Below are 11,139 nucleotides of genomic sequence, written 5' to 3'. Positions count from 1 at the left end.
ACAAGAAGAAGTATATGTAGCACAACCACCTGGTTTTATTGACCCCGATCACAAAGACTATTTGTAGAAACTTCACAAGGCCTTATATGGTCTCAAACAAGCACCTCGTGCTTGGTATAATCATCTTAAGAAGTTTCTACTCGATGATGGTTTTGTGAGAGGGGTGATTGACCCTACTCTCTTCACTAAGAGGGAAAAAGGTGATTTGATCTTGTGTCAAATTTACGTAGATGATATCATTTTTGGTTCCCCTAACATCCATTTATTCAAGAAATTTGCGGATTTCATGACAAAGAACTTTGAGATGCCACTGAATACAGATTTGAAATTCTTTCTCGGTTTTAAAATCCTACAATGTCAAGAAGGAATTCTTATGTCTCAAACTAAGTATGTAAAGGATATTCTTGCAAAGTTCGGCATGAAAAACGCCAGTCCATGCAAGGTACCCATGCCAACCACAACTGCTCTTAACGAAGACACAAATAGTATTCCATTTGACCCATCTATTTACCGCTCTATGATTGGATCATTGCTTTAGCTTTGTGCATCTAGACCAGACATCACGTTAAGTGTAGGAATTTGTGCTAGATTTCAAGCTTCCCCTAAGGAAATACATCATAAGGTTGTTAAGGATATTCTCAGATACCTTGTTCACACCCCAAGGTTGGGTCTATGGTACCCCAAGGATGCCAAGTTTGATCTTATTGGGTACACTGATGCAGATTGGGCCGGAGACAAGGTGGGAAGAAAGTCCACCTCCGGGGCATGTCAGTTTCTTGGACGCTCCTTGGTAAGTTGGTCCTCGAAGAAGAAAAATTGTGTCTTCCTATCCACTACTGAAGCCGAATATATTGCAACCGCAAGCTTTGCAACACAATTGCTATGGATGAGGCAAACTTTGAAGGACTATGGTATGACCTACACACATGTGCCTCTACTATGCGACAATGAAATGGCCATCAAGATTGCTGAAAACCCAAGTGATCACTCTTGCACCAAGCACATTGACATTCGGTATCACTTCCTAAGAGACCATGTGCAAAAGGGTGATATTAACATTGCTCATGTTGGCACGGATATGATATTTTCACCAAACCACTGGATGAACGTATGTTCTATCAACTTAGGCGTGAACTTGGTATCTTGGAGCTTGACATCATGATGTGAAATTTTGCACACATGCATACAGTTATGTCATGTCATGTCTAGATGTAGGCATGTGTTTAGGGGGAGACACTCAATTCATGAGTTCTCTCACCCTATATGATGCATAAACAAACGAAACACTCTCAAAGTTACCATGTCTCACTTTCGTGACTTGGTACTTTAAATGATGGAGTTGTGATGTTAGTCTCAAGGTTAATATCTTCGCAGTGCCAAGTCACATATACTCAAACATGGTGGATCCGTCCACCGCCCTCTCTCTCCGAGAGGTTGGACTATCTTCATCTCTCATGTTTTGTTCGTTAATCTACATCTATATTTTCCCCTCATCTCTACACTCATAATTGGGGCTTTTTCACTCTGATTCGTTTTTCCGTTTTTGTAGTGTGAGTGTAGTCGATCTGTATGACCATATATCAGGTTCTACCTAAGCCTCTCTCATCTTAAAACCCTCTGATATTTCATTTGGTTCGCAAGCTTCTTCCATCCACATAAATGTTGTTGGGCTTGTGGTGGTCTTGGCAGCTTTCGGTCCCTCTCCCTCAAGTTATCGGGCTACCACAGAGATTGTGTTCTGTGTGGATAACCCGGAACTTCCGAGATGTAGCCCGGAACTTCCGGACTTGACCGGAACTTTCAGGCATCGTGGGTTTGAGGCACTTAACAGTGGGGAGGGGTTGCCAAAGGGGCATTCCCCCATTTGTTCCCCTGCCCCTATCCTCCTCTCTTCTTCCTGCGGCGCCCCCTCTCCCATAAATGACTTTCGGCGAGCCGCCGGCCCCCGGAACCTTTGGCCTTACTCCATCCATCGTGCTCGGAGGGCACCCCGTGTGCTCTTCACCATATCCATGGAGAAAGGTAACCTAAGAAATTTCTCTGCCTTCTCTCTGGATTCGCTCCTAGGGATTGTAGTCAAGCTTATGGTATTAGGATAAAAACAATCTCCATGTTTCCTGTACTGCATCCACCATAGATCTGCGACACTTCTTTCCTTTCAAATCCATTGCACGTATTATGCCCGTCCTCTCCTTGGATCCGGATGGAGTCCTGCGACCCGACTGGTGCCCGAAACTTCCGGCCTCACTAGGGTTTCCACGTATACGCATGGGGTGGTACTTCCACTGGTCGGAACTTCCGATCTCTTGAAACTTCCGTTCGCCGGACCTTCCGGCCCACACCAGAAACTTCCGGCCTAAGCAGAGTCCTGGCATATTTTCACGTGATGCGATTCCTTGATTTCCTTTTGAAGTTTATGCACTTATTCTATCCTCTTGCTATTTGTATCACCTCCTTTCAACAGGTGGTTCTGGCTCGCATGCACGACCATCCAAGATGTATGAACGGAAATCCGAAGAGAGGGTCAAGAAGACAAAGGTTGTTTGTGTTAGGTAATGAGAACATGTTTGACTTCCATCCCGAGCCTGATGTTGAGTCCGAAGACCATGACTCCCCTCCTCCTACAGCCTCTCACTCAATGAAGTGTAAGACTACTTCCAAAAAGGGCAAGCCAGTTCACGTTCATCCTCCTCCTCCCGTGCCCATCTCTATGAAATAGTTGCCGGCATCAGAGTGGGTTGCTCAACGCAGGATCAATCCCTTTAATGAAGAACGTGAAATTGTGGCTAACTCCAAGTTCTGGACTTTATTTCAGCAACTCACTTATGATGAGATTTTCAATCAGTTTGTCGACAAGTGTGTCATTCAGAAGAGTATGAACATCACTCATTTTTACAAGACTCCCACAAACACTCCATATTTTGCGGGGGTACAGAGTATGTGTGGCAAGCTCAACCTTCTTCCTCTCATGAATTTTCAGCATGATGTGTCCCCACCTCTTGTGGCTCGGTTTTATGCCACGATGCATTTTGGGACTGATATACAACATACTCTTACATGGATGTCTGGTGATGAGAAGTTCTCTGCCCCGTTCTCTATGTTGGCTCGTCTTTTGGACTATGTTGATCGTGGGTACAAGATCCATGACAAAGGGGTCCTTTAGGTTCATCACTTGGCCGAGTTGTACCCGACTGGTGGACATGTTGGCTTTGTTGGTGACCTTGTGCGCTTCTATGATATCATGCACCGGATCTTTCGTGAAGTGCTTGCTGTCAAGGTGGGTGACAAAAACAAGATTCGTGGTCATCTCATCAACCTCCTTCACTACACTTGTCACAACTTTGATAAGTTCTCCCTACTGATGTGATGGATTTCATATGGCATGAAATGTACAGTGTTGTGATGAACCTCAAGGTGCCGATTTATGCTCCCTATATCACTGCCTTGATTGCTGAGATTGCTCCTGATGCATATGCTGACCGGCGTCTGACTGTTCACTCCAGTGTTAACTTGTTGGTTAAGAAAGGCAAGGCTACCATTGATGAGGGTGATGGTGATGAGGAGGAGGATCTTCATGCTGGAGGTTCACATCACTTTGAACTTCGCTCTCACTCTCATGCTTATCATCGTGAGGAACCTAGTGATTCCGGGTCAAGGAAGAGCAACAAACTTTGGTGGCTTCTCAAGAACATGTTATGTCTCTAGCAAGACATGCACAAGAAGCAGTGGGAGGAGCACAAGTCTAGGAAGGAGTGCATGAAGACCTTAATGATGGCATGCGTGCATCTGGCATGACCCTTGCTCATGGTTCTGAGGCTAATGTGACTCCGTTTGTTAAATACTAGTCCAAGTATGCTCGGTTTGATGTCGATGTTGGAGATGAAGCCTCTTCTCATCGCCCTCACGGCCCAGTGTCTTCTGGAGAGTCGTCCTACGACTGATCTGATTCCCATAGCTAGGGTTGCAGTAGTGCATCCTTTGTTTTTCCTTTTTGCCATCTTGATGACAAAGGGGGAGATGTTGGATTGCTTGATAGGGGTGTTGACTCTTCGTTTTATCATTTGCCTATTTTTATTTGAACCCTTGCTCTTATTTGCTACTATTTGAACCTTAGCTCATTCTTGAACCTTACCGTTGTCTATTTGTTAACTATCTATCCATGTGTGAGCACTTTATGGGTTACAATATGTTGCATGGCATATTCCATATTCCCATCTCATATTGTGAGCGACATCTATCATGAGTGATATATCCACATATGTCTCGTCACATACAAAAATCAAGGTTAGTAAATTATTCTATGTCGCTATGTCTTTCTTGTGTGGGTATCTCAGTGTGAGGGGGGCTACTTCCAATCATGTCTTCGACATTCAAATACAAATCTAAAATAAGGTATAGGTTGCGGGGGAGTTATTTCCTTTCATCAAAACTGCTTTATAGCATGCATACTTTGTGTGTCTACCCTCTCAAGCATTATTTTCATCTATGTCAAAAAGGGGGAGATTGTAAGTGCATCATTGCCCTTAATAGTTTTTGACATCTATGAGAATTTCATTTGTGTTTCTAACCACATGCTCTAGTGTAAATAGCACTGTCAAAATTATAGTGGAGCATGGATGGTTCTTCCCCTCTACTCGGAAAAAGGAAAAAGGTGGAGTGTCATAATTATTTTCTTTCCTTCTTGACTCCCTAGGGCAGCCGCACTATTAAGAGGGGGTGCATCATGAAAACATCTGGAAATCAACTCCACATAAACATGTGATATGGCAAAATCAATTCTCAAAATTGGTTTGAATTAGACGGCGCAAAGTTTATGCCTATGCTGGAGCTTCCGGGACGGCCGGAACTTTCGAGGACCAGAAGGTCCGGGAAGCTTCCGGGCCACCCAGAGAAACTGCTCTTGTGTGCAATCTCTCTGTGTAGGTCAGACCCTGGCCAAAACTTTCATCCCCCGGAACTTCCGGGCCGGCCGGAACTTTCGTCCCCGTTCTAGCAGCTTCCGGGGTACTCCACAGAGGATGCAAACTCTGTGTGTAGCCCGGAACTTGGTCGGAACTTCCGGTGTACAGAACCTCCGGGCATGCCCGGAACTTACAGACTTGGCAGGAATCTGGTCCAACGGCTAAATTCCATCCCCACCTATAAATAGTCTTCTTCTTCCCCACGAAGACTATGACGACTCCATTTCTCTCTCCACCATTTTTAGACCTCGATTTCTTGGAGTTCTCCCTCCTTAGCCAACCAAAGCTCTTGATATTTTAAGGAGTGAAGGAGGAGTGCCTGATCTACACATTCACCAAAGCAAAAGTTGATTCCCCCTTGTTTTCGCGGTGCATCTTGTTACTCTTGGAGGTTGGAGACTCCTAGGCGGTAGGAGTACTCCAGCGAGGAATCGTTCATTGTGATTACCCCCGAAAAGTTTCTGAGGGTTTGGAGACCACCCCAAGGTCTACCACTAGTGGTTGAGAAACGCCTTCGTGGTGTTGCCTCAAGGAGAGAATAGGGTGAGCCTTCGTGGTGTTGGTGTGCCTTCGTGGTAACATCAACCTCTCTAAACGGTGATGTAGTTTCCCTCCAAGGAAGTGAACATCGGCATACATTCTCGCCTCTCGGAGTTGCGGTTATCCCTAACCCTAACTCCCTACTTGTGGTTATTTGTCTTTGTGGTATTAATTGTATTACTTGTATTACTTATGCTTATCTATCTACTTATTTGTTGCCTTGCTTAGTACACATAGCATGACTACCATATTTGCAATTTTTAGGCTCACTTTCATATTCTCCAATATTGCCTAAAATTGCTAAGTAACAATTAAAATTTGTAATTGTGCCTATTCACCCCCCCCCCTCTAGGTCCATCTCGATCCTTTCAGTAGTAGCCTCTCTAGATGCAGACCCTTTGTTTTCCTCTGTTGCAGGTATATCCTTAGTAGTCCTCTTGGGAGCTACTGGCTTCTTAGGCTTAGGTGCTGAAGGTTTGGGTGTAGTCTTTTTAGGCACAACATGAGACATGAGCTTCTTCTTCTTCTTAGCAGGAGGGTTCTCGGTAGGATTTTCTTCCTCCTCTTCATCAGCAACTTCTCATGGATCTTCATACATAGATGTTGGCCTTCCAACAATATGCACTACTCTGTTCCTGGCTCTTTTCTGCACTGGCTTCTTAGCTTGCGTGGAAGAAGGGCTTTCAAGGGTCAGCTTCATCCCTCTCTGAGAAGCGTCTGGAACTCTCACTGAATCTGGTTTGGCATACTCTTTTCTCACAGTCTTTCTGATAGTGACTCTCTATTTTTGCCCCTGGGGAATGCTCTCATCTGGGATAAAATCAGCATCCTCCTCATCAGAATTGAGCTTCTTCCTAGACCTAGTAGCTGCCTTTGGCATATCATGGGAACTAGGAGTACGTGGGTCAGAAGCTGTCCTCTCGGGACTAGTGCCTGAATCCATCTCAGCGCTCGGCTCTCTGAAATCATTCTGACTGTCCTCTGAACCTAACATACTGACAATCACCAAGCAAACAAACTCACCTTGTGAAAAGAATTAGAAAAGCTGGAGTGGATGAGCATCACAAAAATTCAAAAGTTTTTGCAAGTTTGAGATCTGAAAAATTTAAGTCCAACTTTCTGCAAAAAGGGATATTGGTTCCAGCAAGAAAAAAAATTTGAAGCCACCGAGAGTGACAATCTCCTTACCAGAAACATGGCAACCTTTTTGGTTTCACCTCAAAGGAAACTGGTTTCACCGAGACTGTTCTCACTAGCCCAAAACCAAAATCGGTAGGACCGATTTTTCTGACTCGATGACACCGAGATCCGGTTTTGCGGATTGTTAACCCTAAATTTTCCTTCGTTCTCTAATCTATTAGAAGTTTCTTCTGGATAGAGAGGTTTCAATCATGGACTGAAGATAGGCTAACCTATTTGTGCAAGATTTGGAATTTGGAGCGCAAAGAGGGGCCGAAACCTTACCCTAATGCGGTGAAGGTTCCGCTACGACAACGACGGCAGCGATGATTCCCGTCGATGGCGAGGATTCCTACGGCGAGGGCACGTTAGAGACAAAGTACATGTCCTGGGGACTAGGGCACGACGGCGAGGAGGTGCGGGGAGTCAAGTTTGAAGAAGTGATTTCAAATGTCGGGTCGGTAGAATATATACCCCCTGGCATTTTTTGGTGCCACCAAGTTCGATAATTGTGAGCTGACAGTGAAACTCGGTGAGGCCGAGAAGATCCTATCGATGGTACCGAGAATGAAAAACGAGATACCCTAGGCTTCGGTGGGATCAGGCTTTTGGGGTTGGTCACATTGAGATGCTTTTGGGAAGTTTTGGAAGTCAGCCTTGTCGAGATGGATCTCCGAGTGCTCCTCACAAAGAGTGTCCCTAAAATGCTTGCTCAAATTTTCATGATGTAGCATAAATATATTTGAGACAAGAATGCATAGATATATAGAGAGAGGTACTTAGGCATTCTTGTATATTCAATTGGCCAAATAAAATCGAAAGCCAAATATCAATAATTGGATATCCTCGAATGAGAAAAAATATGCATACCAACATGCTCACACAATAAGATGTCAAATAAAACATGGTGAACATGCACAAACACTCTAGTATCTACAAAGCACTTTGGCGATGACAAAGTCATCTATATATGAGTATATTGACTTAGGAGCTGATGTCAGCTGTGCTTCCCTGGCAACGGCGCCAGGAATAGTCGTGTCGACGCACCAGGAATCCTTCTGCTATGGCTACGCCTTAATGGACTTCCTAGGAAAATATGCAAAGGATTTCCCCCGTGGCCTTGGAGCCTCGCGTTGTTGTTCCCTTCAAGCGGAAAGGGTGATGTAGCATAGCGGTGGTAAGTATTTCCCTCAGTTTGAGAACCACGGTATCAATCCAGTGGAGGAGTATCACAAGATCCTGCACAAACACAAAAAGCTTGCTCCCAACGCTATGAAGGGGTTGTCAATCCCTTATATATTGTTTGCCAAGTGAGAACTGAAAACAACATAGTAACAAAGCAAAGTAAAAGCGAAAGTGGAAACGATAGATGTGAATAGACCCGGGGGCCATAGTGTTTACTAGTGGCTTCTCTCATGAAAGCAAGTAGACGGTGGGTGAACAAATTACCGTCGAGCAATTGATAGAACAGCGCAAAGTCGTGACGTCATCTATGGCCATGATTATATCTATAGGCATCACATCCAAAACAAGTAGACCGATACTGTCTGCATCTACTACTATTACTCCACACGTTGACCGCTATCCAGCATGCATCTAGTGTATTAAGTCCAAAAGAACAGAGTAACACCTTAAGCAAGATGACATGATGTAGATGGACAATCTCATATCAACGACAGAGCCCATCTTGTTACCCTTGATGGAAACTACTTAATGTGTGCCTTGCTGCCCTACTATCACTTGGAAAGGTCACCACATGGTAAGAACCCAAAACCAAGCACTTCTCCCATTGCAAGAATCATAGATCTAGTTGGCCAAACAAATCCCAAGACTCGGAGAGACTTACAAGGATATCAAATCATGCATATAAGAAATCAGCAAAGACTCAAATATATATCATAGATAATCTGATCACAAATCCACAATTCATCGGATCTCGACAAACACACCGCGAAAGAAGATTACATCGGATAGATCTCCATGAAGATCATGGAGAACTTTGTATTGAAGATCCAAGAGAGAGAAGAAGCTATCTAGCTACTAACTACGGACCCTTAGGTCTGAAGTGAACTACTCACGAGTCATTGGAGGGGTGATGATGATGATGAAGAAGCCCTCCAACTCCAAAGTCCCCTCCGGCAGGGCGCCGTGAAGGGTCTCCAGATGAGATCTCGTGGAAACGGAAGCTTGCGGTGGCGGAAAAGTATTTTCGTGGCTCCCTTGATTTTTTGCTGTATTTTAGGGAATATATAGGCCAAAGATCTAGGTCAAGGGGCGCTCAGGGAGGCCACAAGCCCTGCCACCGCCGCCTTCCCCTGGTGGCGGAGTGGGGGCTTGTGGGCTCCCTGGAGCCCTCCTGGCTTGGCTCACAGGCCCCCTGATCTTCTTCCGTTCGGGAAAAAATCATTTCGGGGATTTTATTCCGTTTGGCCTCCGTTCCAAAATCAGATCTGAAAAGAGCCAAAAACACACACAAAAACAGGAACTGGCACTTGGCGCTGAATTAATAAGTTAGTCCCAAAAAAGATATAAAAGGTACATAAAACATCCAAAGATGACAAGATAACAACATGAAACCATCAAAAATTATAGATACGTTTGAGACGTATCAAGCATCCCCAAGCTTAACTCCTGCTTGTCCTCGAGTAGGGAAGTGATAAAGAATGAATTTTTGATGCTTTCATGCTACCTAGCATATATGTGCTTTGTAACTCCTCTTATGTGACGTGAATGTTCAGATCCATTAGATTCAAAACAATAGTTTGCTATTGTCGTGGAAACAATAATAATTCAAGCAAACTAGCAAGGTAATCATGAACTTTCAAAATAACAAGGCCAAAAGGAAGTTATCCCTACAAAAGCATATAGTCTGGCTATGCTCTATCATCATTGAACAACGAATTTAAATCATGCAAAACCCTAGTATTGGCCAAGTAATTGTTTCACACCTTTACTTTCTCAAACCTTTTCAACTCTCACGCAATACATGAGCGTGAGCCAGGGTTATAGCACTATAGATGGTGTGGAGTGTGGTGGAGGTTGCAAGACAAAAAAGGAGAAGATAGTCACATTAACTAGGCATATCAATGAGCTGTGCAGATGCTCATCAATAGATATCAATGTGAATGAGTAGGGATTGCCATACAAATGATGCACTAGAGCTAAGAGTGTGTGAAAGCTCTTAAAGAAAACTAGTGGGTGTGCATCCAACTTGCTTGCTCACGAAGACCTAAGGCAATTTTGAGGAAGCCTATCATTGGAATATACAAGCCAAGTTATATAACGAAAATTTCCCACTAGCTATATGGTGGTGACAAAACGAGAGACTCTCAATCATAAAGATCATGGTGCTTAATATGCACAAGTGTGGAAAAAGTGGTAGCATTGTCCCTTCTCTCTTTTTCTCTCAATTTTTTTTGGTGGGCTCTTTGGCCTCTTTTTTTGGTGGGCTTCTTTGGCCTCTTTTATTTCCTCACATGGGACAATGCTTCATTAATGATGATCATCACACTTTCAACTCAAAACTTAGAGCAACGATGACTCTATATGGAATGCCTTCGGTAGTGTACTGTGACAATGATCTAGCATGGCATAGACATTAATAGAAACATCATGCTAGCTATATTACGATCATGCAATGGCAATGTAGACGTGGTGGCACATGTCATGGTGGTAGTTGCATGGCAATATATCTCGGAATGACTTTGAAAAAGCCATAGTAGGTAAGTATGGTGGCTGTTTTGAGGGAGGCTAATGGTGGGTTTTGTGCACCGGCAAAAGTTGCACGGCACTAAGAAAATAGTGATGGTGGAAGGTGAAAGTCCATCTAAACCATGGACTCAACATTAGTCATGAAGAACTCATATACTTGTTGCAAAAATTTTATTAGTAATTGAAACAAAGCATTCAACGCATACTCCTAGGGGAAGGGTTGGTAGGTATAAACCATTGCGCGATCCCGACCGCCACGCAAAGGATGACAATCAATAGACTAATCATGCTCAGATTTCATCACATAGCGGTTCACCATACGTGCATGCTACGAGAATCACTAACTTCAACACAAGTATTTCTAGATCCACAACACCTTACTAGCATGACTTCAATATTACCATAACCACAACTCAAAACTAATTGAGATGAATCAAACTTCTCTAACTATTCAATGCACATGAAGGTGGAAGTTTTCGTATCCCTTTGGATAACTACCCCTTTTGAGACTACTTTCAAAGCATAGATCAACTACCAAGCCACGCACCGCTGCGCTCTAAAAGATATAAGTGAAGCACATAGAGCAAAAGTATCTAGCTCAAAAGATATAAGTGAAGCACATGTGGGCTGAATTGTCTACCAAAAGATATAAGTGAAGCTCGACAAAATAACGGTGTGTGCATGTCTCTCTCTCTAGGTGTGCAGCAAGGATGATTGTGACACAACAAAAATAAAATACTCCTATGAT

This window comes from Hordeum vulgare, chromosome 4H (genome assembly GCF_904849725.1).
Source record: "Hordeum vulgare subsp. vulgare chromosome 4H, MorexV3_pseudomolecules_assembly, whole genome shotgun sequence".
NCBI classification, from domain to species: Eukaryota; Viridiplantae; Streptophyta; class Magnoliopsida; order Poales; family Poaceae; genus Hordeum; species Hordeum vulgare.
Note: the sequence above shows the minus strand (reverse complement) of the source record.